This window comes from Canis lupus, chromosome 18, assembly GCF_048164855.1.
Source record: "Canis lupus baileyi chromosome 18, mCanLup2.hap1, whole genome shotgun sequence".
Lineage (NCBI taxonomy): Eukaryota > Metazoa > Chordata > Mammalia > Carnivora > Canidae > Canis > Canis lupus.
The window spans coordinates 33,116,382-33,143,058 of NC_132855.1; the positions used below are offsets into that span (position 1 = coordinate 33,116,382).

General features: G+C 37.6%; 1 long non-coding RNA gene across 2 annotated transcripts in view; it reads right to left on the reverse strand.

Annotated features, from left to right (window-relative positions):
* Positions 1-26,677, reverse strand: part of LOC140608957 (uncharacterized) — a 562,604-nt gene that overhangs the window by 169,489 nt on the left and 366,438 nt on the right. Inside the window, exon 10 of one of the 2 annotated variants that reach the window (XR_012010948.1) lies at positions 24,243-24,581. The exons of the other annotated variant lie outside the window; for it this stretch is intronic. This is a non-coding gene — a long non-coding RNA (uncharacterized lncRNA). Of the gene's footprint in view, positions 1-24,242; positions 24,582-26,677 lie in introns of those variants that run through there. 2 annotated transcript variants of the gene reach the window in all.

Sequence of the window (26,677 nt, forward strand, 5' to 3'; positions counted from 1 at the left end):
ATAAAAGAAAAATGAATAGTGAGGGTTAGGCATGCTGGGAATGATTAAGGAGACAGAGAAGTGTGAAAGAGTTTACATTTACTATTTTTAAATCCTGTGCTTGTCAAAATTATCTTCCACAACATTGAACAAAAAATAAAATTTTGCTCTTTGCTTGTAAAAAGATATGACAACGCAATTGTTGATTAGGATATACAAACACAAACACATTATACATATATGTTAATTGTTACAAGCTATTTATGTTTTCCTTTTGGCACTACTGAAATCTATTTTTCGTTTACATCTGGGGAGGGGGGGAAATTTTAACAATTTCGAAAATCAGTGCCTACTACAGAAATGCCTTTTCTCACCATTACAATGGATGTATCAAATAAATTAATTCATAATTTCTTACTTTATCACCCAGGCTCTTTTTGCTCAGCTATAAACCAAGGAATATATTTTCCTAGCACATATACTGTGAAGAGTAAATGAAATGATGACTATAGGAGGCCCTCTTAAATTGTTGCTATATAAATATGAGGTGTCGTTATGATATGATAAAGTACCATTTTTATTTTAAATGTCAGTATATGGTATCTAGAGTTTCTATATGACTGAAGTTTTCTTTCCATCTTTATCTTATGAGTGCAGGAAGGACTGCTTGTTTCCACAAAGAATAAAAATAAAAATCGCTCTGAATTTTACCAATGATAGATAAGGCCTGTCAACATTTTTGTCAATGTTCTTCCATTGTTTTCTTTGGAGATATAATAATTTTCTATTATCTTGGGTTCTTTTAACATAAGACTGGGATCATGTGTTTAATTTTTTAACTTTTTTTCAGTTACAAAACATTGTGACTATTTAACTTACATAGATACCCTACAATATAATGGTTTTATATATATATATAAAACCATAAATGGCTCATTGTATAACTATACTAGATAACATTTTCCAGTTACCCATATTACAAAAAATATCACAGGAAATAGCCTTTAAGATAAATATTTGCCCATTCCATGACTGAAGTGTTAAGATAATGTTTTAGAGGAAAATGTCTAGGTCAGAATATAAAGACATATTTAAGGTCCTTGATACTTGTTGCCAATTTACTCTTAAAAGATTAAAATGGACAGTAACTTAAACTAGAAATGCTCTAAAATGCATATTTTTCATATATTACTGCCAACCTCTATAAGCCTGAAAAAAAGTTGTCAATTTGACTAGGAAAAGCTTATTAGTCTATCTGTACATACACATTCACATATGCACGCATATATATAGTCCTATATATACCTATATACAAATATATATGCATATAAACATATATACACACACACATACAGAGAGAGAGAAACATTGAATTAGTACAAATACTACTACTGGACATGTTTTTTCTTCTAAATTATACTATAGTATATAGTAGTTTTTCCTTCACAAATTCTATTATCTGTAGCAAAATATTTTATTGATGTAATATACATATCTTTTCCAACATCCACTTCTGTCTCGTTTCCATAGCAGGTGCTATCCACTATATTAGTAAGAGTATATATTTTCTGTTTCTTTAAGAAAGACGGTTGTAAAGACAGTAAAAATAGTTATTTTAAAAAGCTTAGTTTCCCAAATTCAGGATGCAAACATAAATATATATAAAAAATTTAAAAAAAACAAACATAGATGCATGTGTGTGCTTAAAGATACTGATAAAAATTAGTACAACCTTGATAGATTACCTCTTTTAATTCCATGTGACTTTTAGAAACAGTTATTATTATTACATACTACTTACTTATTAACGAGATTTTCTTAGTGCCTAATTTACCCCTATGAGTAGGTTAGCCATCTCTCATTGCTGTTTCAGCTCGTTAAAGATACTGAAAAGACTACTCATTTAATGTCTCTGTGTCCTATAGGGATTGGAGAAATCTGGCCTGGACTAATTTAATTCCAAGTTCAGCCAAGTCGATATGATGAAATCCAGCTCTGAAAGAATCCAAAGAACTGCCCCATGTGGCTTTTCAGAGGTGAGTTTTAACAAAGTCAGCCTTCACGCTCCATATTCCATCTAGAAAGCTAGTAGATCATAAATCTGAGTCCTAGAATTATAGAACTTTAAAATCATCTTAAATTTTTTCTCTCTTTCCAGAGAAAGGCCACAAAGATCAGGGAATTAAAGTAACTTGCTCACAAGGCAGTTGAGTAAGAGCCCAATTCTAGGCTATTTATCTTTCCACAAAAGTTCCTTTGATTTTCTGTTGTCTTTATAAACGTCTTTGCCAACCTTATTCATTAACTGAGTTCCCTATGAGCATCTGACTTCTCTGGTCAAGTGGAGGTGGTTTCCTCAGGGAGGGTATCCTTGCAGGGCTAGAGATTTGTCGTCTATGTGAAGGTCCTTAAATAGCTCTTTCCTAAACTCACACTAAGTTTGTTTTAGTGTTAAATTTGGTAGCAGGGTATTGAATGGAACATTTCCTGTTATCCTGGAATTGTGGTTAAGGCTCAAAGCTTAGGATAAAGAAACATACATTCTAAAGCAAACACCCTATATTCTAAAGAAAGCAACCAACAATGGAGCCAGACATTTTCCAAGGTCATTTTAAGAGATGGCAAAACTGGCACTACTGCCATCAACCATTCCCTTCCTATTAGTATATAAGAAAGAAATAAGGGAACCGTGGAAATTTGGGGTAAAATGAGGAAATTGAGGCCTAAGTAAAACTTCACATGTGATATATAGAGTTTATGGTGATGTTCCTCTTCCCAAAAGTCAATTGAGAGTGCGTTCTGAGAAAAGTAAAAATGATGAGAGAGACTGGAAACAGGGGAGCCTTTTATTTCTCCCTAACTGGTGCTCTACTAGCTGCACACTGGGTATGTTCGTTATGCTGCTGTCATTGGGAGCAAAGGGAAGAAGAGGGGAGAGTTGTTGTGAGCCCTTGTCTTGCATTTTATGTGGTTTGGGGGTACATGTGAATGCAAAACTGGCACGTCTTCTAAGAGACAAAGCCCATTGAATGGCCAATACCAGCAGGCTAGAAAGAAATGAGAGTAAAGTAAACCTGGGAATTAAATGGGGGCAACCACAACTTCTGTTTCAGAGAATACAAAAAAAGAACTCAGTGTCAACATGGTTCCATGTGAATGATCATGAAAGTCACAGAGTGGGAGAAAGTTGTATTCTTTTCAAGAAATAAGAGGCTGCGTAAGATAATCCTACCTAGGAATGGCATGGATAATAAAGACAGACTGTATGGAGGTTGAAAGAAGACATGCTAGGTTCATGGAAGAAACTAAGGTAAGCCCTATTCCAAGAGAACCATGTATACCATTTTAGCACCATCCATCAGAAGGAGATGGAGACAGAGCAAACTAAAGCAGGACCAAAGCAGACCGAGACCAAGAACAGAATAGAAAACCAGTTATGTAGATAACTCCAACCCTTCCTTCTTATCCAAACTCCAGGAAGCTAGGAGAAGAGAGAGGGCAGATTTTGCCCCTCTGTTTTCCAAGTTTCTTTAAAAAGTCTAGCCAGTAATGGAGCTTCTATAATTTCTAAGATTAAGGAGATTGAAATTTTCATACAAGTAACCAGAAAGCTGGAAGGGAAAGAGAAGTTTAAAATAATTGAAGGTGACCTCTGAAAATATTTGTGTCTTGTAAGGGCATAAAATTTTATATTTTGTTCTGAAAGCACTCCTTTCATTATCCGGTAAAGCTTAAGTACATCATGAAAGTACTTTGGGTTTGAAGGCACCTGGGTGGCCCAGTCGGTTTTAAGCCTCTGACCCTTGATCTCAGCTCTGGTCTCAATCCCAGGGTTGTAAACACAAGCCCCATGTTGAGCTCCATGCTGGGTATGGAGCCTACTTTATTTTTTTATGATAGTCACAGAGAGAGAGAGAGAGGGGCAGAGACACAGGCAGAGGGAGAAGCAGGCTCCATGCACCGGGAGCCCGATGTGGGATTCGATCCCAGGTCTCCAGGATCGCGCCCTGGGCCAAAGGCAGGCGCCAAACTGCTGTGCCACCCAGGGATCCCTGGAGCCTACTTTTAAAAAGTGGGGTGGGGTGGGATGGGGAGATGTGGGTTTAATTGAATGTGTAATTTGTTTTAGAAAGGATATTTAGATGAAATTCTTCAGGCTCTCCACCTAACAAGATAAAAACAAGAAATCTGTAAACAAAACTAAAAGGAACTAGGAAAATCTTCAGCTAAAATGAGTAGAAATAATAGAAAATAGTAAATAAATAAATAGAATGAGAAGTCTAGTATAAACATAATAAATGATAGTTATCTTCAGTATAAAGCTCAACACTTTTATCTGCTTTGAGTTTTAAATACTGTATATACATGCAAATATGATTTCTTCTTAGAGACTGGTGAATTGACATATGGCATAACAATCTCTTCCATTTCTTTGGTTTCAGTCGACTACCCTCATCCCCAGATCCATATGTACTCCTCGCTATCTCATAAGGAAAGGTGCCAAAGTCAACACGTCATCACTGCTTCCCACCCCCGTCCCCACCCACTCTTCATCCTGCTTCTGCAATTGCCCACCTCAGTAAAGAGTAGCTCCATGCAACGTATTACTCAACCCAGAAAACTGGATTCATCCTAAGTCTTTCTGTTCCTCACACACCACACTCATGCCAATCACCAGTCTTCGCCTGCTTTGCTTCCTGAACATTTTTCACACCACCTCATCCTCACCTTCATGGTGGCTGCCGTGATAAAAATGGTCAGCATCCCTTCTAATGAGCATATCTTTTCTCTGCTTTGGCTCCCCTAAGTCCACTCTCCACACATCACACAGAAAGGTTTATGCAACAGCGAAGCTTAAGGACTTCACATCATCTCTATCACTCAAATAAGCACAAGCTCAGGAGAAGGGCATCTCCACAGGGACCTCTCTCAATCTATTTCCTGTTCCCTCCATTTTGTATCTTACTCCCTGGAATCCAGCAAGTTTTGGTTAGCTGTGTGGTGTTATGTGGCTCTGTCTTTTGCGCAGGCTGTTTCCTTTCCACTCCTGACTGCATTTTATTGAGTTTTTGTGATTACCTAGAAAACCTTCCTGGACTCTCCACATTGGAGTGAATGCCTGTCTTATGTACTGACCGAAACCACTGCTTGTCCTAGTGTAGTGAAATAATCTCTCATGTGTTTTCTTCCTAACTACATTGGGAAAGCTTCTACTGAAGGGCCAGTATTTGGTATATGTCTAATCCACATCCTCATTCAAAAAGAGAAAGACATAAAATGCAAAACTAAATATTAGAAAGTAAAAATTAACAAAAGGCCCCTAATATAAAGCCCTTCCGATATGCAAGATAATGTGCTAAGAATTTTCTGTGTCATCATATTTACTCTTCATAATATTCCTATAGGCTGATGATCTTGTGACCCTCATATCACAGATGGGGGGCATGGGGCCTATTTAGGTCCTTAAGTAAGTGGCCTACGGTGTCAGAGGTATTGTGGCTAAAGCCAGGATTTCAAATAGCCTCTTGTGCTCAACCAACACGCTATCAGTTGATTTGCAAAATGTCCTTTTGTAAATGACTAGACTACAAATTCATGACTCAAAATATCCTGCAGCCAAGGTAAAGACTGTTTTAAGAAAGAAATTAATTAACCACTGCTTTATTTCCGTAACACAAGGCTTTTTTGTCACTAGAGAGGATGTATTTCATCCTCTGCTATTTATTTAATCACGTTCAGTTTTATCAACAATTAGGTTATTGGCTCTCATTTTCCCTTACTGAAATAGCATGCTTGAATGGTACATTCCTACTTATGGGAAGAAGTAAACAGAAGAAAGGTAAATTGCTAAAGACCAAACTCATGGTCTTAATTTGACCCCTGCCTCCAGAGAATTCCAATTATAAATAGGAAGCAACCCACCAAATGATACCCCTCTTAGCTTTGTAAACAGTTAAATATAAAAGAGCAGAGGCAAATACAAACCTAAAAACCCCTAAAGGGAATTTGCAGTCATAATAAACAACGAGTCTACAAATGTAGAAGTTGAAACAAAGTCAGGCAAATCTTGAAAATCAGTTCAATCAAGAGTTCCTCGGAAAACATCACTTAATGTAAGCAAATATAGCCTATTCCTTACAAAACATATTCCTAAGGGCTTTAGGGCTTCTTTGTGACTGTATTTTAAGACTTAAAATTTTGGGGGAGAAGCAAGACGGCGGAAGAGAAGGGTCTCCAAATCACCTGTCTCCACCAAATTACCTAGAAAACTTTCAAATTATCCTGAAAATCTAGGAAATTTGGCCTGAGAATTAAAGAGAGAACAGCTGGAATGCTACAGTGAGAAGAGTTTGCGCTTCTATCAAGGTAGGAAGACGGGGAAAAAGAAGTAAAGAAACAAAGGCCTCCAAGGGGGAGGGGCCCCGCGAGGAGCCGGGCTGAGGCCGGGGCGAGTGTCCCCAGGACAGGAGAGCCCCGTCCCGGAGACGCAGGAGCTGCACCGACCTTCCCGGTGGAAAGGGGCTCGCAGGGAGGTGGAGCAGGACCCAGGAGGGCGGGGATGGCCTCGGGCTCCCCGGGAGACTAACAGACACCTGCGCCCCGGGAGATGCGCCGAGCTCCCTAAGGGCTGCAGCGCGCACGGCGGGACCCGGAGCAGCTGGAGGGGCTCGGGGGCGGCTCCACGGAGGGGGCTGCGGGCTGGGAGCGCGAATCCACCAGCGCAGGCCCCGGAGAACAGGGCGCCGGGACACAGCCCAGGATCCGGCCTCCCCGGGACAGGCAGAGGCCGGGAGGGCCCAGGACAGCAAGGACGCTCCTGCCCCGAGCTGAGCAGATCAGCGGCCCCGCCCCAGAGCCTCCAGGCCCTGCAGACGGAGAGCTCCGGGGTTACTGCGGGGGCTGACTCCAGGGCTGCAGAGCTGGCCCCGCCACTGCGGTTGTTCCTCCTGGGGCCTCACGGGGTAAACAACCCCCACTGAGCCCTGCACCAGGCAGGGGCACAGCAGCTCCCCCAAGTGCTAACACCTGAAAATCAGCACAGCAGGCCCCTCCCCCAGAAGACCAGCTAGACGGACAAGTTCCAGGGGAAGCCAAGGGACTTAAAGTACACAGAATCAGAAGATACTCCCCCGTGGTTCTTTTTTTTTTTTTTTTTTTTTTTTTTGCTTTTTGATTTGTTTCCTTCCCCCAGCCCCTTTTTTTCCTCCTTTCTTTTTCTTTCTCTTTTTCTTTTCTTTTTCGTTTTTTTTCTTCCCTTTTTTTTCTCTTTCTCTTTTCTTTCCTTCTTTCTCTCCTTTCTTTTTTTCTTTTTCCCAATACAACTTGCTTTTGGCCACTCTGCACTGAGCAAAATGACTAGAAGGAAAACCTCACCTCAAAAGAAAGAATCTGAAACAGTCCTCTCTCCCACAGAGTTACAAAATCTGGATTACAATTCAATGTCAGAAAGCCAATTCAGAAGCACTATTATACAGCTACTGGTGGCTCTAGAAAAAAGTATAAAGGACTCAAGAGACTTCATGACTGCAGAATTTAGAGCTAATCAGGCAGAAATTAAAAATCAATTGAATGAGATGCAATCCAAACTAGAAGTCCTAACGACGAGGGTTAACGAGGTGAAAGAACGAGTGAGTGACATAGAAGACAAGTTGATAGCAAAGAGGGAAACTGAGGAAAAAAGAGACAAACAATTAAAAGACCATGAAGATAGATTAAGGGAAATAAACGACAGCCTGAGAAAGAAAAACCTACGTTTAATTGGGCGCCGAAAGGGACAGAGGGACAGAACATGTATTTGAACAAATTCTAGCTGAAAACTTTCCTAATCTGGGAAGGGAAACAGGCATTCAGATCCAGGAAATAGAGAGATCCCCCCCTAAAATCAATAAAAACCGTTCAACACCTCGACATTTAATAGTGAAGCTTGCAAATTCCAAAGATAAAGAGAAGATCCTTAAGGCAGCAAGAGACAAGAAATCCCTGACTTTTTTGGGGAGGAGTATTAGGGTAACAGCAGACCTCTCCACAGAGACCTGGCAGGCCAGAAAGGGCTGGCAGGATATATTCAGGGTCCTAAATGAGAAGAACATGCAACCAAGAATACTTTATCCAGCAAGGCTCTCATTCAAAATGGAAGGAGAGATAAAGAGCTTCCAAGACAGGCAGCAACTGAAAGAATATGTGACCTCCAAACCAGCTCTGCAAGAAATTTTAAGGGGGACTCTTAAAATTCCCCTTTAAGAAGAAGTTCAGTGGAACAGTCCACAAAAACAAGGACTGAATAGATATCATGATGACACTAAACTCATATCGTTCAGTAGTAACTCTGAATGTGAACGGGCTTAATGACCCCATCAAAAGGCGCAGGGTTTCAGACTGGATAAAAAAGCAGGACCCATCTATTTGCTGTCTACAAGAGACTCATTTTAGACAGAAGGACACCTACAGCCTGAAAATAAAAGGTTGGAGAACCATTTACCATTGGAATCGTCCTCAAAAGAAAGCAGGGGTAGCCATCCTTATATCAGATAAACTAAAATTTACCCCAAAGACTGTAGTGAGAGATGAAGAGGGACACTATATCATACTTAAAGGATCTATCCAACAAGAGGCTTAACAATCCTCAATATATATGCCCCGAATGTGGGAGCTGCCAAATATATAAATCAATTATTAACCAAAGTGAAGAAATACTTAGATAATAATACACTTATACTTGGTGACTTCAATCTAGCTCTTTCTATACTCAATAGGTCTTCTAAGCACAACATCTCCAAAGAAACGAGAGCTTTAAATGATACACTGGACCAGATGGATTTCACAGATATCTACAGAACTTTACATCCAAACTCAACTGAATACACATTCTTCTCAAGCGCACATGGAACTTTCTCCAGAATAGACCACATATTGGGTCACAAATCGGGTCTGAACCGATACCAAAAGATTGGGATTGTCCCCTGCATATTCTCAGACCATAATGCCTTGAAATTAGAACTAAATCACAACAAGAAGTTTGGAAGGACCTCAAACACGTGGAGGTTAAGGACCATCCTGCTAAAAGATGAAAGGGTCAACCAGGAAATTAAGGAAGAATTAAAAAGATTCATGGAAACTAATGAGAATGAAGATACAACCATCCAAAATCTTTGGGATGCAGCAAAAGCAGTCCTAAGGGGGAAATACATCGCAATACAAGCATCCATTCAAAACCTGGAAAGAACTCAAATATAAAAGCTAACCTTACACATAAAGGAGCTAGAGAAAAAACAGCAAATAGATCCTACACCCAAGAGAAGAAGGGAGTTAATAAAGATTCGAGCAGAACTCAACGAAATCGAGACCAGAAGAACTGTGGAACACATCAACAAAACCAGGAGTTGGTTCTTTGAAAGAATTAATAAGATAGATAAACCATTAGCCGGCCTTATTAAAAAGAAGAGAGAGAAGACTCAAATTAATAAAATCATGAATGAGAAAGGAGAGATCACTACCAACACCAAGGAAATACAAACGATTTTAAAAACATATTATGAACAGCTATACGCCAATAAATTAGGCAATCTAGAAGAAATGGACGCATTCCTGGAAAGCCACAAACTACCAAAACTGGAACAGGAAGAAATAGAAAACCTTAACAGGCCAATAACCAGGGAGGAAATTGAAGCAGTCATCAAAAACCTCCCAAGACACAAGAGTCCAGGGCCAGATGGCTTTCCAGGGGAATTCTATCAAACGTTTAAAGAAGAAACCATACCTATTCTCCTAAAGCTGTTTGGAAAGATAGAAAGAGATGGAGTACTTCCAAATTCGTTCTATGAGGCCAGCATCACCTTAATTCCAAAACCAGACAAAGACCCCACCAAAAAGGAGAATTACAGACCAATATCCCTGATGAACATGGATGCAAAAATTCTCAACAAGATACTGGCCAGTAGGATCCAACAGTACATTAAGAAAATTATTCACCATGACCAAGTAGGATTTATCCCTGGGACACAAGGCTGGTTCAACACTCGTAAAACAATCAATGTGATTCATCATATCAGCAAGAGAAAAACCAAGAACCATATGATCCTCTCATTGGATGCAGAGAAAGCATTTGACAAAATACAGCATCCATTCCTGATCAAAACTCTTCAGAGTGTAGGGATAGAGGGAACATTCCTCGACATCTTAAAAGCCATCTATGAAAAGCCCACAGCAAATATCATTCTCAATGGGAAAGCACTGGGAGCCTTTCCCCTAAGATCAGGAACAAGACAGGGATGTCCACTCTCACCACTGCTATTCAACATAGTACTAGAAGTCCTAGCCTGAGCAATCAGACAACAAAAAGACATTAAAGGCATTCAAATTGGCAAAGAAGAAGTCAAACTCTCTTTGCCAATGACATGATACTCTACATAGAAAACCCAAAAGTCTCCACCCCAAGATTGCTAGAACTCATACAGCAATTCGGTAGCGTGGCAGGATACAAAATCAATGCCCAGAAGTCAGTGGCATTTCTATACACTAACAATGAAACTGAAGAAAGAGAAATTAAGGAGTCAATCCCATTTACAATTGCACCCAAAAGCATAAGATACCTAGGAATAAACCTCACCAAAGATGTTAAGGATCTATACCCTCAAAACTATAGAACACTTCTGAAAGAAATTGAGGAAGACACAAAGAGATGGAAAAATATTCCATGCTCATGGATTGGAAGAATTAATATTGTGAAAATGTCAATGTTACCCAGGGCAATATACACGTTTAATGCAATCCCTATCAAAATACCATGGACTTTCTTCAGAGAGTTAGAACAAATTATTTTAAGATTTGTGTGGAATCAGAAAAGACCCTGAATAGCCAGGGGAATTTTAAAAAAGAAAACCATATCTGGGGGCGTCACAATGCCAGATTTCAGGTTGTACTACAAAGCTGTGGTCATCAAGACAGTGTGGTACTGGCACAAAAACAGACACATAGATCGGTGGAACAGAATAGAGAATCCAGAAGTGGACCCTGAACTTTATGGGCAACTAATATTCGATAAAGGAGGAAAGACTATCCATTGGAAGAAAGACAGTCTCTTCAATAAATGGTGCTGGGAAAATTGGACATCCACATGCAGAAGAATGAAACTAGACCACTCTCTTTCACCATACACAAAGATAAACTCAAAATGGATGAAAGATCTAAATGTGAGACAAGATTCCATCAAAATCCTAGAGAAGAACACAGGCAACACCCTTTTTGAACTCGGCCACAGTAACTTCTTGCAAGATACATCCACGAAGGCAAAAGAAACAAAAGCAAAAATGAACTATTGGGACTTCATCAAGATAAGAAGCTTTTGCACAGCAAAGGATACAGTCAACAAAACTCAAAGACAACCTACAGAATGGGAGAAGATATTTGCAAATGACATATCAGATAAAGGGCTAGTTTCCAAGATCTATAAAGAACTTCTTAAACTCAACAGCAAAGAAACAAACAATCCAATCATGAAATGGGCAAAAGACATGAACAGAAATCTCACAGAGGAAGACATAGACATGGCCAACATGCATATGAGAAAATGCTCTGCATCACTTGCCATCAGGGAAATACAAATCAAAACCACAATGAGATACCACCTCACACCAGTGAGAATGGGGAAAATTAACAAGGCAGGAAACAACAAATGTTGGAGAGGATGCGGAGAAAAGGGAACCCTCATACACTGTTGGTGGGAATGTGAACTGGTGCAGCCACTCTGGAAAACTGTGTGGAGGTTCCTCAAACAGTTAAAAATAGACCTGCCCTACGACCCAGCAATTGCACTGTTGGGGATTTACCCCAAAGATACAAATGCAATGAAACACCGGGACACCTGCACCCCGATGTTTCTAGCAGCAATGGCCACGATAGCCAAACTGTGGAAGGAGCCTCGGTGTCCAACGAAAGATGAATGGATAAAAAAGATGTGGTTTATGTATACAATGGAATATTACTCAGCTATTAGAAATGACAAATACCCACCATTTACTTCAACGTGGATGGAACTGGAGGGTATTATGCTGAGTGAAGTAAGTCAGTCGGAGAAGGACAAACATTATATGTTCTCATTCATTTGGGGAATATAAATAATAGTGAAAGGGAATATAAGGGAAGGGAGAAGAAATGTGTGGGAAATATCAGAAAGGGAGACAGAACGTAAAGACTGCTAACTCTGGGAAACGAACTAGGGGTGGTAGAAGGGGAGGAGGGCGGGGGGTGGGAGTGAATGGGTGACGGGCACTGGGGGTTATTCTGTATGTTAGTAAATTGAATACCAATAAAAAATAAATTTAAAAAAAAAAGACTTAAAATTTTTTAGTTGGTGAAAAAATCTAAAGTGGAGTTAAGACTTAACACAGATTTTTATCATCATGTAAGATGATTTTCTTTTTTTCCTTTGGAAAAACACAGACTTCATAGTAGTGAATCAATGCTTTCAGAAACACTCGTAATAGTTCTTAAAATAAAATCACAACCCAGAAAAAAAAATCACAACCCAGAAATAAAATGAGAAACAGCATAGTAAGGGCTATGGGAAATATTGATCATACAATCTGTAAAATAAAAAATAGCAGAAAGAATCTCCATTTCTCTTAAAGATCCATACATCACTGTAAGAAGAGCCTAAAAACTGGATTTGGGGTTGTAAAGGGTTTATCAGCTTGGGAAATTGTGTTGATCTGATAGGAAGCCATTGGGTACACTGCCAGGCAAGCTAATCCAGATATCATGGGACAGAAAGGCTTCAAGACCGAATTAAAATGCTTGAATCATACAGCTTATTACTCAATCTTAAACACATAGCAGGAAGTCAGTGGAAAGAGATGGGATACATCAACACACTTAGGACAGGGTACGAGCACATCCTGAATCATTCCCCATACTCATTTCTCCTACAGGCTTCATGAATGCTTAGTGTCTAAACCCTTCTGCATTCTTTGCTGGGGATGCAATAACAATGTACCACAAACTATGTGGCTTAAATGACAGAAATTTATTGTCTCCTTCTTGGAGTCTGGAACATCAAGGCATAGAGTTGGTTCCTTCTGAGGACTGTAAGGGACAATCTATTCCATGTCCATGCCCCAGATTTTGGTGTTTTGCTGCCAATCTGTGGCAATCTGCCTTCTGTATCACCCTTTCTCTTCCTTCATCTTTACTTGGCATTCTCCCAATGTGTGTATGTATCCAAATTTCCCCTTTTTATAAGAGTACCAGTCTTATCAGGCTAGGAGCCCACTCACCTTCAGGATGACCCCATCTTAACCAATTACAACTGCATTGATCCTATTTTTAAATAAAGCCACATTGTGAGGTTCCAGAGTTTAGGACTCCAATATAGGGAGTTCAGGGTGTGATGGTTAATTTTATGTTTCAACTTGAATAGGCCATGGGATGCTCAAATATCTCACTGACCATTATTTCTGAGTATGTCTATTAGAGTGTTTCCAGAAGAGATTAGCATTTGAACAAGGAGACTAAGTAAAATGGATATCCTTCCCCAATATGAGCGACCATCATCCAACATATTGAAGTCCTAAATAGAACAAAGCATGGAAGAGGTTTGAATTGTCTCTCTGCTAGGCTCCTTGTGCCAGAAATAAGTTTTTCTACCCTTGGACTTGGATTACACCATCGGCACTCTTAATTTTCAGACCTCCAGACTTAAGCTGGAACTTATACTTTCCTGGGTGTCCATTTTGCAAACAACATATTGTGGGACTTCTCAGCCTTCATAATCACATAAGCCAATTCCTCATAATAAATCTCTTTCTCCCTATATATATATGTATCTCTCCCTATATGTATGTATATATATTTGTACAATAGATACATTCAATAGATTTACTACTATGTAGTAAATATACATAGTAAACATAGATATATAGTAAATATAGATATATAAAATATATATTGGAGTGCCTGGGTGGATCAGCTGATTGTCTTCGGCTCAGGTCATGATCCCAGGGTCCTGGGATGGAACCCCACATCAGGCTCCCTCCTCAAGAGAACCTGCTTCTCCCTCTCCCTCTGCTGCTCCCTCTGCTTGTGCTCTCTCACTCTGTCAAATAAATAAATAAAATCTTTTTAAGAAGTAATAAAATAAATAAAATCATATAGATAATATTCTACTGACAATGTATATTATTGGCAAATCACTACATTATATACCCAAAGCTAATATAACTACATTTCAATTAAAAATTAAAATTAAAAAAAAATATTCTGCTGATACTGTTTCTCTGCAGGACTTTGACAAATACAGAGGGCAGATGGCACAATTCAACCCATAACCTCTTTCATCCCTTCTCATCTCATATATGTGCTGTTTGTCTCTGTCCACACTACTCACAAGCCACTCACTTGTATAATCCATTTCACCTTTATTTCTCTTATCTCAATAGATAAAACAGAATATTCTTAAACAGAGCAGCAAACACACATCCTAAGCCAACTGTTTTCATCTGTAAAATAATGCAAATCTATAGGAACCTACTGGCCTACAGATTTTTAGCAATTCAGCCAGATATATGAAAATCCTGGCCTTGAATTGCAGTTACCCAGAAAGTCTTTTTTCCTTCAGTATCAAAGGGCCGGGCTCTTGTATCAAAAATGACACTGCTCGTCTATCCTCAGAGGCAGGTAGCTAAATGGCAGCAGGTTTTATATCCAAACAATCACATAAATCTGATGAAGCTCAAAAGAAGGTATGGCTTCTATTTTATATATGAAGAGAATGAAGAAAGATTGAGAGGAGAGAGACAGCTTTTCGAGAGTTTTTGATTAGTGCCTTGCAAATACTGGAGAACATGTTTCCTGTGGGTTTCCAGGCTTAGCAGGCTATCTTCCTTCCATTAAACATTGATCCTTATAACTGCAGGAGCTGACATGCTGTAAAGTTCTTCAGTAGAGATAAAAGGCTGCAAAGAATAATGAAATAGGAACTGTAACTCCTAGCATTCTAATTCTCTAATATTTGGAAATTTAGAGCTTAGGTGCAAAGAGGACACATTATGTTGTTTTGTTTTTATATTAGAGATTGAAGTTATAAAGAGAAAGACCTAGATCACTGTTTGTCCTAGAAAAACTCTCCAAGAAATGTAAGATGTTCTTTCTACTTTCCTATCTGTTTCTCTCTCCTCTGCCCTGGAACTGTTCTTATATACTCTGGACTGTATTTTCAAAACTTATAAAGATATTAATTAATAGCTAGCTCATTAGCTGCTAAGTGAATTTATAAATTCTATTTCTAGAATACTGTATTAATATATTTTAATTGTATGAAAAATACACAAAAGGTGAATTTAAAAGGATGAGATAAAATGAGTATACTCCGGAGTGCATGGATCATTTCAAGCACACTAGGAAATACACTCTCCTCTGGGGTTCCTTTCACTAATTGTTTTGAAGAACATGATTTACCTTTTATGCTACTCTTTACAGTTTGTTAATGATGCCACCATGTATTTCAACACCATGTACAGTTTACAGAGTACTTTCATGCCCATGATCATATTTAATGCTATTAATCTGTGAGAATAGGCTACTTAATGCTAATAATTTCATACCAGTGAGGATATTAAGGCCTTCCAGGGCATTTTCAACATCACATAGTTTAAAATAGTGGAACTAAAGCTAAAGTCTACATTTTTTGTCTCAAAATTGAGTGCTTCATAATCCAAAATATCAATAGTGATAACCCTAACACAATAGTTATGAACGTTTTAGCTATGAATCATTGTGAGAGGTTGATGAAACAGGTACAACCTACCAAAGTACAAGTACATGTACACAAAATATTGTACACTTTTAGGGTTTTCACTGACTTGCTGAAGTATATTCATAAACCACACAATGGGAATTCTCTATCTAGAATGAAGCAAGCACTAGGTCCCGAAGACTTCCACTGAATTGACTTTGTTTCTCACAACTCTTTGGAGACATAAATCACTGTAAGGCATGTTCTGGGACTCCTGTTATTAAACCAGAAAGTCAGATTCAAAAGTAGCCTATGGATCTGCATGCACAAGTGTTTTGTGGGATATTAAAGTCATTCATTACCTAATTAAGTAATATTTGTACATTTTAATCGAGAAGGAGTTTTGTATAATCTCACTCCACATGACATTTTTAATTAAAAACTAAAAAGCCACTAATCTCAAAGTGGACTTGGTGGGTTATTTTATTTCATTTCCTCTAGTCCTTTTGAGAGAGATTAGAGGATTTGCTTCATAAAGTATATCAGGCAGTGATTAAGAGGGCCCCTGGTGGATTATAATATTTTGTCTTCATAAGGATAAGAATGAACACTTGTCAGCAGACTTTTTGAATTTAGAAGGAAATTATGAAATAGGCAGTTTGTCTTCAATCATCTTTACTGTCTCTTTCTCTGCTCTTTCTCTCCTTTTGTGGCAAAGCTCCATCTGACCAGTGCCCTCATGCTTGTCTTATCAAAATCTGTTGCTAATATATATCAAACATGAACTTGGCAGTGTGTACTTTTTCCAATATGTATTGCTCAAGCTTATACAAAAATAATGGAATGAAAGGTGTTCTCTTTTACCCACTGTTAGGTATTTTAAGCTTAAACACAGGATGAAGATCTTTAGGAACTGGATTTACTTTCTCTGGCTACCCAACCTAACAGCATGTAATACTGGTCATGCCAAAGACATACATTGACATATATATATATATATACAGCTTTCAGGTTGGCTAACTCTTACAATGCCATCTATAGAGTGATCACAGTTTATCTTAGCTAAAATAAGTCAGTTAAACAAACCAAGTCCTTTATCAATATCTATTAAATGAGTTATGTATAAGGGCTCCCTGCTTAGCAGGGAGCCTGCTTCTCCCTCTGCCCCTTCCCACCACTTGTGCTCTCTTGTGCATATGCTCTCCTCTCCCTCAAATACATAAAATCTTTTTTTTTTAAAAAATCACTAGCCAAAATAAATGAGTACTCCTCTTTCCAATTCCAGGCTTTCCATGAACATTATTACATATTCATATATATGTATATATATTCTAAGTATTCAGCATGTGTATGCCAAGGACTCTTTTGATGCCAGTCACCTCCACTCGCATAAGCCTCACATTATTTTTCCTATGGTAAGCACTTATTCAAGGAATGTTCATGTGAGGCAGGACAAATTGTCCGATGATAATCGAAAGGTATCTGTGACATAGCACTATGAATCTGCCTGGTGACTCATCCAGTTACTTTTCACCCTCACTTATCAATGTCGTCAAGTATTAACAAAATCGGTAAGCTTCATGGTAGACCAGCTACAGTGCTCCCCTCATTTTGTCTTGGAGTGCTAATCATCAGTTCTTTCTCCTTCTTGATTACATCTTCCCACCCCACACCATCCAGATACCAAAGTTCTTTCGTAGACTCTGGATTGACCGAGGTAGGGAAGAATGTACTCAAAGTTTGGGTAAATCTAGACACTTATTATTATTACCTAACACACAATAAAATATATTAAATGTAAAATCATACTTAAAACCTGACAACCTTATCCATGGCTGGTCACATGATTTGTGAATCCCTGTGCAAAATGAAAATGCTGGGACTCTTGTTCAAAAGGCAAGATAAAGTACCAAAAGTACCAAGAAAGGTACCAATGGCCTTGGTGTTTTCTATTTGCTTGCTGAAAGAGTCTAAAGCTTCAGAAGTATAAAGGGACCCTCTACTGTGTGCCTGGGCCTATAGCTCTTGAGTTCCCTTTCTCACCAGACATGAAACCAATGGATTTTGTCCTGAATGAGGACAGATAAGTCCATTTTCTTTTCCCATCAGCTTATTTCCCAAGTCACAGCAACAGATGACTCCCCTAAAATGGCAAGCTTCAAGCCAAGATGTACTCAATAGTATCTCACTAAATAAAACTGATCCTCTAGGAGTTGGATTAAACGACACAAGAGTGAATGAAATTTCTAAAAACCCCAATTCACTTCTTAATACTTCAGAAGTGAGTAGTAAATAGTGTTATCCATCTACCAAGATAACAAAAAATGTCGCTCAAAGTTAAAGGTAGTAACTGACACTAGAGTTCAGCTTTAAATGCTTAGAGATTTTACTGTAGATCTAATGAAATGTAAGTCATAGATAAATAACACAACATGATTTTGACAATTTGATATGACAAGTGAAACAACATTTGCCAACTTAAATGGTTAAATGGCCAAGTCTTAGGACAAAGGTAACACACTTGGTGGATACTGTCCTTCCTTTAGATTTTTTTTTCATTATGAAACCACAAGAGGAATCTCAAACATAAACACTTGCATAGTATTTCCAAAGCATGTCCTATTTAATATTTGTTTTCTAGAAATTAATCAATATTCCTCAGAGTTCTATGGTCAAACAAGTTTGGGATATGTTAAATCTAACAAAATTAACTGCTCAGAACCCTCATTAGACATGTATCCATTATATATATCTTAAATATCTGACAGAACACAGTGTACCTGTGATAATGACACTTTTTTTAAAAAAGAAAATTTCTCAACACATTTTGGCAAACACAATGGTCTAATTTGTTTTATATCTCTAACCACTCCCACCTCTCTTGCCCATCTTCTCTCTTTTCAAAATTAGGACAATACTTTATACACATATTCTTATTCCTATTACAATTAACAGTCAATTTAAGCCCACTTCTTTTAAATAAAATAATGTATATGATATGGAAATACACCTGATTATTTAATTCATGATAGTTGGTTTCTTCTCAGGCCCTGTTCTGGCTGTTTATTTCTGACAAAAGCCTTCCAAACTGCTATTGAAATTACTTGATCTTCTGTCAATAAGAATTCCCAATTAATAATTCAGTTTAACAATGTATCAGGAAGAGATATAATTTAGTTTAGAAATCATTATTCCTATGTTTCTATAAAACTATAAACTCTATGAGTATTCCCTGAAGCCAAAATAAAATTTTATCACTCAAAACCAAATCAATCTTAGGCCTGAAAAATAAGATCTAAGAATGGCCTGGTAATAATTGATAATTGCCACATTTATTGAGCACCCATGACTTGCAAAGTTCTGTTTCAGTAAAAGCAGAGGAATGACAAGGAAGGATAAGATATTCTTCTATTTCTGTAAGGATCCAAATTTGAATTCTGAGAGAATGCAAAAAGAATTATGTTGGATAATAACAGATAATGGTAGAAATAAGAGAAAGAGAGAGAGAGAGAGGCAGGGATAAAACAACTTCAGTTTTTATGACTAGTAAATGGATTATAACATAAAAGAGTAGGAGGAAACAGTGGGAGGAAATTATAATTTCACCACCAAAATATACATTTGGACAGCAAAGATAATAACAAATAAGATTTATTTGAAAGTGATTGAAACAGGAAACTTAAATAAAGATATTTTAAAGAGGGATGTCATTTTAGGCATCCGGTTAAGTATGAGGCGGCAACTGAAACCTTTTTTGCCCAGGGATGCATTACAGAGGAGGGAATTGGAACCCAAGTCTGAACAGGAGAACTCCAAGTTCAATAATGGAAGAAGTGAAGAGGAGCCAAAAGAATTAAAGAAAAAGAAACAGGGCAAAAGTTAGATAGTTTGGTCAACAAATTGTAAACATTTAGGATAGAGTAAGAGACAGCTGAGAAAAGATAAGCAACAGGTTTAGAGCTAAGCCTGCTTTTGCCTTGGATTCAGACTCTTACTTTAGGGACTAGAATTTGGCACAATTGAGCTTAATTATGTAAAAGAAAATGACAAAACCAAAGTCAGAGATCAAATAGAGATCCCTACTGTGTACGGATTTCCTATTAATTGATGTTTACTCTTTGGAGTTATATTAAGCAGCTATTTCACATAGAGTAAAAGAAGGGAAATTATATGTAACATTTGATAGTTCTTAAACTTTCTAATATTTATAAATATCAATTTATGTAGGAATAAAGTCTTTGATTCTTGAAGTTTGTTTCATGTCTTATTATGATAATTCCCAAATTATCACATTTTTTTTATGTTAACCACAGGAAATAAGTTAAAGAAGATATAAATCATGACAACCCAAGGAAATAAGACTGGCTTTCAATCAATATATTTTACACTTTCAGTTCTCAAATATAATTAATAGTTCACCAGACTAATGTTTTACCAACTCTTCTAGAAACTGCTCCAGGGAAACCTAACCCCTCTTACCTGTTATTTTGAGCACATTCATTCCTTTAAATTAATTTTATTTTGAGATCCCTCATTTGTTCATGCTTCTCTCAGTTCTTGGCATTCATACCCACAATTATATTCTGCATGCTGCTTGTAATTATCTTGCCCCTATCAGAGTCTGCATGGTTTCTCACACTTCATATCTACATGAGCATACTTGAGATTATAATTACAGTCTCATATTTTTGTTCAGCAATTTTAAAAATGTCTAGAAGCAATGAATCTTTTGCAAACAGAGATTCTGAAACATATCTACGTAAATGGCTATTTATCTTTTAGGGCTTTTGGACCTATTTTAAAGTTGGATAAATGCTGTTTTCCCTAGTAAAACACACATGTATAAACACACACACTAATTTCATATAAATTTAGAGAGTCTATTTAACACTTTCTTATCCAACCTAAGGACCACAGGCTATTACAAAACTACTACACTAGATGTTCTCTAAATTAGGAAAACAAACTCTCACTCCACATGATGAAGAGTTTCATGATGCTGGGCAGCCCTGGTGGCTTAGCGGTTTAGCGCCACCTTCAGCCCAGGTCGTGATCCTAGAGATCCAAGATCGAGTTCCACATCAGGCTTCCTGCATGGAGCCTGCTTCTCCCTCTGCCTGTGTCTCTGCCTCTCTCTCTCTCCCTCTCTCTCTAATAAATAAATAAAATCTTTAAAAAAAGTTTCTTATTGCAAAATGTCTTCTTGGACAAAACTTATGTTTGTGGGTAGCACCCTTCAGTCTTATTTCTATACTTTATCACACCAAACTACAGGAAGCTTATAGGACATTCCATGCTTTTTCTTCCCCTCATGCCACCTCCTAATGCTTTATATGTCCTCTGCCTTCTTTACTGTCTTACCTCAAAAAACTAGCTTCCGCTGCTCCTCCCACAGTATCACCAATAATCTTCATGATTCTACATCTAATAGAGTTTTGGGGGTCTTTATCTTACTCGGTTCTGTGGTAGCATTCAAAGTTGTGCCAATTATCTCAAATGTGTACTACTCTCTCTTCTTGGCTTCCACTTTTTTGTTGTTGTTGTTCCAACTCATCAGCTGCTTCTCTGCTTCCACACAATTTTGTTTTCTTCATTTCAAGTAATACATGTAATATTTCTCATGGTGGCTCAAAGATCTGTTTATTTCTCTACTTATTCTCTCTAGATGATCCATCCCAATTATAGCATCAGTTATAATCCATATGTTGATAACTCCTCTCTTATTTTATATGCAGTCCTGACCTTTCCTGAGCCATATGCATATATATCTAAATTCTTCCTTAGTATTTTTTATAGATATGAATTAGTTATCAAGTCCAAGTAAAAAAATGATCCTTTGGTCCTAAATCTAATCTTTGTTCAATTACTCTCTATGAATTGCATTCCACAGAGCAGAAGTCTAGATGCTGTTCTTGGGACTCTGATGCCTTAGCCTGGATTCCACAGAAGGCAAACCCTAAAAGCACAGAGGTCTGTGTTATTGCCTTAGTAATAAGGGCAATCACATGGTAGGTACTTCAGTAAAAGACAACATAATGGAGAAAGGAGAAAGAATCAATGTGAAGATGCACACCACAGGACCTCCATCACCCAGATAACTGCCTCTAGTAGTCATACAGACTATGTTCCAAGACCATTTATCCAGAAGGAAAATGGCGGAGCATAACTTTTAGCCACTAAATTCAGTTTTCCACGAGTCAGTTAAATCAGACCTCTAACCTAACCAGGATTAATTTCACAAGGATGGGAAACACAAATTATGCTTTCGGGTCACCAGATAGATGTTAAGAAAAACCAATTCTAAGCCCATTCCTTTGATTCTGGACCCAGCCATTTTAGCTTTTATAGACACGGAGTATTGTGTATCATCTGTTGGCTTATCATATAATTGCACTGGATTTGGTACCCAATCTGGCACTTTAATTGAGCCTGTAATAGCCTTTGATGGTGGCCTCTGTTTTGTGAGCACATGGTAAAACTGAGGATCCTGTGGACACAGACTCATTGTCACACTTCCATTGCCATAAAATCTACCTCGTGTTCTAATATGCTATATGCATTAAATATATCAAGATCAGTCATTATGTAAGTCTTTAAATATAACTGAGGGAATGAATATACAAATGAACAGTGGCCAGACCATATAGAAAAATAGAATTCTGACTCACAATCGAAAGCAAACAGTCTAGTTAAGTTAAATACAACCTCTGTAGCAATTACCTCAAAGTAGTTAGGACTATATTAATAACCGCCAGCTTCTCAAATTTTTGCCTCTACTTCCACCTTAAGATGGACTAGAGAAAGCCAAGTATGCTAACCTAACTAATCATATGGATGTCGCTTACCCTGCTTTCAGCTTCCCCATGTGAAAAGCCTCTACTAGAGTATACTTTAAGCCTTCCCTTTTTTCACTATACATCTCTAAGGCATCTTTTCTAACCTGTGCTGAAAGTGTGGTCTTAAGGACCCCCAAATAACAATCTATTTATACGCTTTTTTCTAGCTTGACCAAGACGTCTTTAAAGAAATTTTACTTCACTTTATATTTAATCCTTAGTTCTATCTTAATAAAAAAACATTTATATGTAATCAATATTTGTTTGCATCAAGCAAAACAAAAAATGAAAAAAAAATTGCTGTTCACATATAAAGGGAAAATGAGTGAGAAAAAATGGAAGTTGATGAAGAAAGATAGCTGTATAATTACAAAAATATTCGGATCTAAAATCAGTAAAATGTTCTAAAATAATTTAAAACTTAGAATGGCATACTAAACACAACTGCAAGGTAGGGAACAGGAAAGTTAAAGGGAATTTTAAGAACATTGATGACAATAGTAAATATAGAGCTCATTTACTACAGAAACTTGTAAATATCTCCATATTTAGGATTCAACTCACCTCAGAAGGAGGGAATGATTTTCTCAAAAGGACATGGGTATAAAAATACTGATTTCAATCTTGATCCTGATATTGCCATTTATTAAACCACTTTCATCTCCAGTAGGAAAATACCTAGCTCATTGTTAAATATGGTTCGATATTTAATTGGCAAATAGATTAGTCACACTCCAGTTAATAGAGGATATAACTCAATACACTGCTTGCTTAATAACTTTTAAAAATACTGACAAGGAAAAAAAATAAATCTCAGGTCTTCAGTGTTCTTATCTGAAAAGTTGACATTTACTTCATAGTGTTATAAAAATGATTATTTTATGATAAATGTAAGACACCTGCAATGCATTTAACCTGGCAAGCACTTAATTGTTAGTTTCAACCTCCCCCAACATATCAGTTAGAGAGAGAATTTAATATTGTTTTTGAGGTAAGCTCTATAAAGCCCACGTGGCGCTCAGTTAATACCATTATAAACTCTTTAACACCAAAATAAGTCCTTCTTTCTTGCCAGGAAGTTTTTAAAAATAACACAGATGAGAGAGTAATTTTAACTTGAGAAATTGGCCAAGGTTTTACAGAGCATTTTAAATGGATCTTGAAAAATTAGAGGGATATTAATAGACAAAACTTTTAGGAAAGAACATTTTAGCAGAAGAAATAGAAATTGCTAAGGAACAGAGACTTGAAAGTGCATAGCACGGTCTAAAAATTGCTCTCAATTTTAATAGATTTAGTACAATTAGTCTGTAGGATATGTCCATTGTTTATGATAGAGACAGGTACTCTGGGTTGCTGCTGCTAACTTGGCATGTCATGATCACAGACTCTCCCTCTGTTACGTTGGCTCCTCCGGGACTGACCTCAATCTTCAACTTCGGGACATCTAGAGGAGCAGAGAGGCAGTGGGAGAGGGGTAGGGAATTCTCAGAGGGTGTGACGTGGTGGGAAGTTGCAGGGCTTCGATTCACATAAAGCAGCCGCCTACACTTCGCGTGCGAGTGTGTGCTGCCACTCGCCACTCCCCTGGTCCACAGGGGTGGGCTGGCCCAAGGACCCAGGTGACTGTCACAGACTCTTTTTTTAAATTTTTTTTTAAATTTATTTTATGATAGTCACAGAGAGAGAGAGAGAGAGAGAGAGAGAGAGAGAGAGAGGCAGAGACACAGGCAGAGGGAGAAGCAGGCTCCATGCACCGGGAGCCCGATGTGGGTGGGATTCGATCCCGGGTCTCCAGGATCGCGCCCTGGGCCAAAGGCAGGCGCCAAACCGCTGCGCCACCCAGGGATCTCCTGTCACAGACTCTTAACCTGTCTCTCTGCTCTGAGCATCACTCCTCCGACTCGTTCCCAGAAGTTCTGGTCTCCACCAGCAGCCAGCCGTCTTCCTAACTCCGTCAATCAGACTTTGCCACTCCCCTTATTGAAACCATTCAGTGGACTCCACACCCAGAATAAAATCCAAAACCCTGCTGCCACCTAAAAACAAACAAACAAACAAACAACACTTTAGGGAAAACTAATTAGAGACCAGATCATGAAGGAAAATGAAGATTTTAGAAGCGTTTTCTAAAGGCAATAAAGTGATTTCCTGAGTTTCTGAACAAATTCACCTAAGAGGTTACATGGTTTTGAAAGACAATTCTTGTGGGCCTATGCTCAACATATTAAAAAGAAAAGAAATTAATAATTTAGCTATCACAAACAGGGTGTAAAGAAAAAAAATCAATTTTAAATAAATACACAGTAAAATTTTTTTAATGCAGAAGCTTAAATACTACTGCATATAAACCTACTCTGAAGACTAGAGCTACAGTTTTAATATAAGATCTCTTGATTATCATTCAGACTTTCCTGGTTTAGTGTCTGTATATGTGGCAGTGACAGTTGGGAATTGTTAAAGAAGCAAGAGATGAACTATTCCTATTGACCAGGGGAGATTCCAACAGAGAAGACAGTTAAAAATATGAGTCTAGAATTCATGGGTCTGTGAGTTACAAATGGGGATTTACAAATCATTTATCAAAATGGCAGTAGAAACAATGGGATGTTAGTAGATATAAGGAAATTATATAGTTTAAACTAAAAACACTGTAGTAAAATGATCATTAATGCATGTTATAAAATGAATAGTGAACTCTGAACTAACCAAACAAAAAAAAAATACAACAAAAATTTAGCAAATCTTTCTACAGATCTTTGTGTTGGACACTGTAGGTGACAGCAACTTGCAATAGATGTGGCTCTTAAGAAGATCACAGGCTAGCAATTGTGATTCAAATATACATAATCAAAGTATAATTTATATGTAACAAATATATGAATTGTATAAACTAAGAGCTATTGATGCACAGAAACCAGTCCATGGTGCCATATAAAGAGACATTAAGTTTGAATTTGGAATCAAGTAGATAGAATAAAGATAATTACAAATAGGGAAGAAGATGTAAATAAATATGAAAATAAAAAAAAATGGTAAACACTTGAAAATAGAAACAAATCTTATCTAGAGTTTAAGGTCATGTGCAATGTTTCCAGCACATTGATATTAAAATATAGATTCTTATTCAGTAGGCCTAAGGTAAAGCCTTAGGTTTTGCATTACTAACCAATTCCCAGGTGACATCAATGATGTTTCCATCGAGAAATAGTGGGAAATAAGATAGCCAGATGGCATATAAACAGATAGTGGGCAGTACTGAAAACATATTTCAAAAATGTGACCTCTATCACTAGGTCAAGTGGTTTCAATTTGTGCCTTAGTGAACCCTACAGAAGAGAACTCCTAGAGTCCCACTGCACTGTTTTATACATTGGACTTATTGATAAGCTGTTAACACAAGGATGCACAAGGAGGGAAAATATTTTACATACATAGATTTCCTGCATGGGAAAATTTGTTGTTGTTTTTGAGCAATTTGACATCTACTAATACAATAAAATGAATAGTCTATGTATAGCATGTATTGGAGGGATGAGATGATTGATGTGAATAAAGAATGACATTTACTATGCTTTTTAAGTAGAACAAATATCTAAAATAAGGATATTTAATAGAGCAATAGAAATGGAAATAATAAAAACAGATAGAGTATAGATAGATACCAGAGGTTAAGATACACAAAACATGGAACTAGATGTGAGGAATAAAGATTGAAAAAACTATTTAAGCTTGTGTACTTTGAACAATTATTGTATTAATGACCAAAAAAAAAAAAATCCCTCAACTTTTTTAAGGATCAATAAAATAATTACTAAGATTTCCAACTAAACATTAAAAAAAGACTAGGTTTTAAATCATAAGAAAGATTGTTGGGGATCCCTGGGTGGCGCAGCGGTTTGGCACCTGCCTTTGGCCCAGGGCGCGATCCTGGAGACCTGGGATCGATTCCCACGTCGGGCTCCCGGTGCATGGAGCCTGCTTCTCCCTCTGCCTATGTCTCTGCCTCTGCCTCTCTCTCTCTCTCTGTGTGACTATCATAAATAAATTTAAAAAAATTTAAAAAAAAAAAAAGAAAGATTGTTGAACTGGATGGAATATAATTAGAAAATATTCAGACTGTGGCATGTAGAAA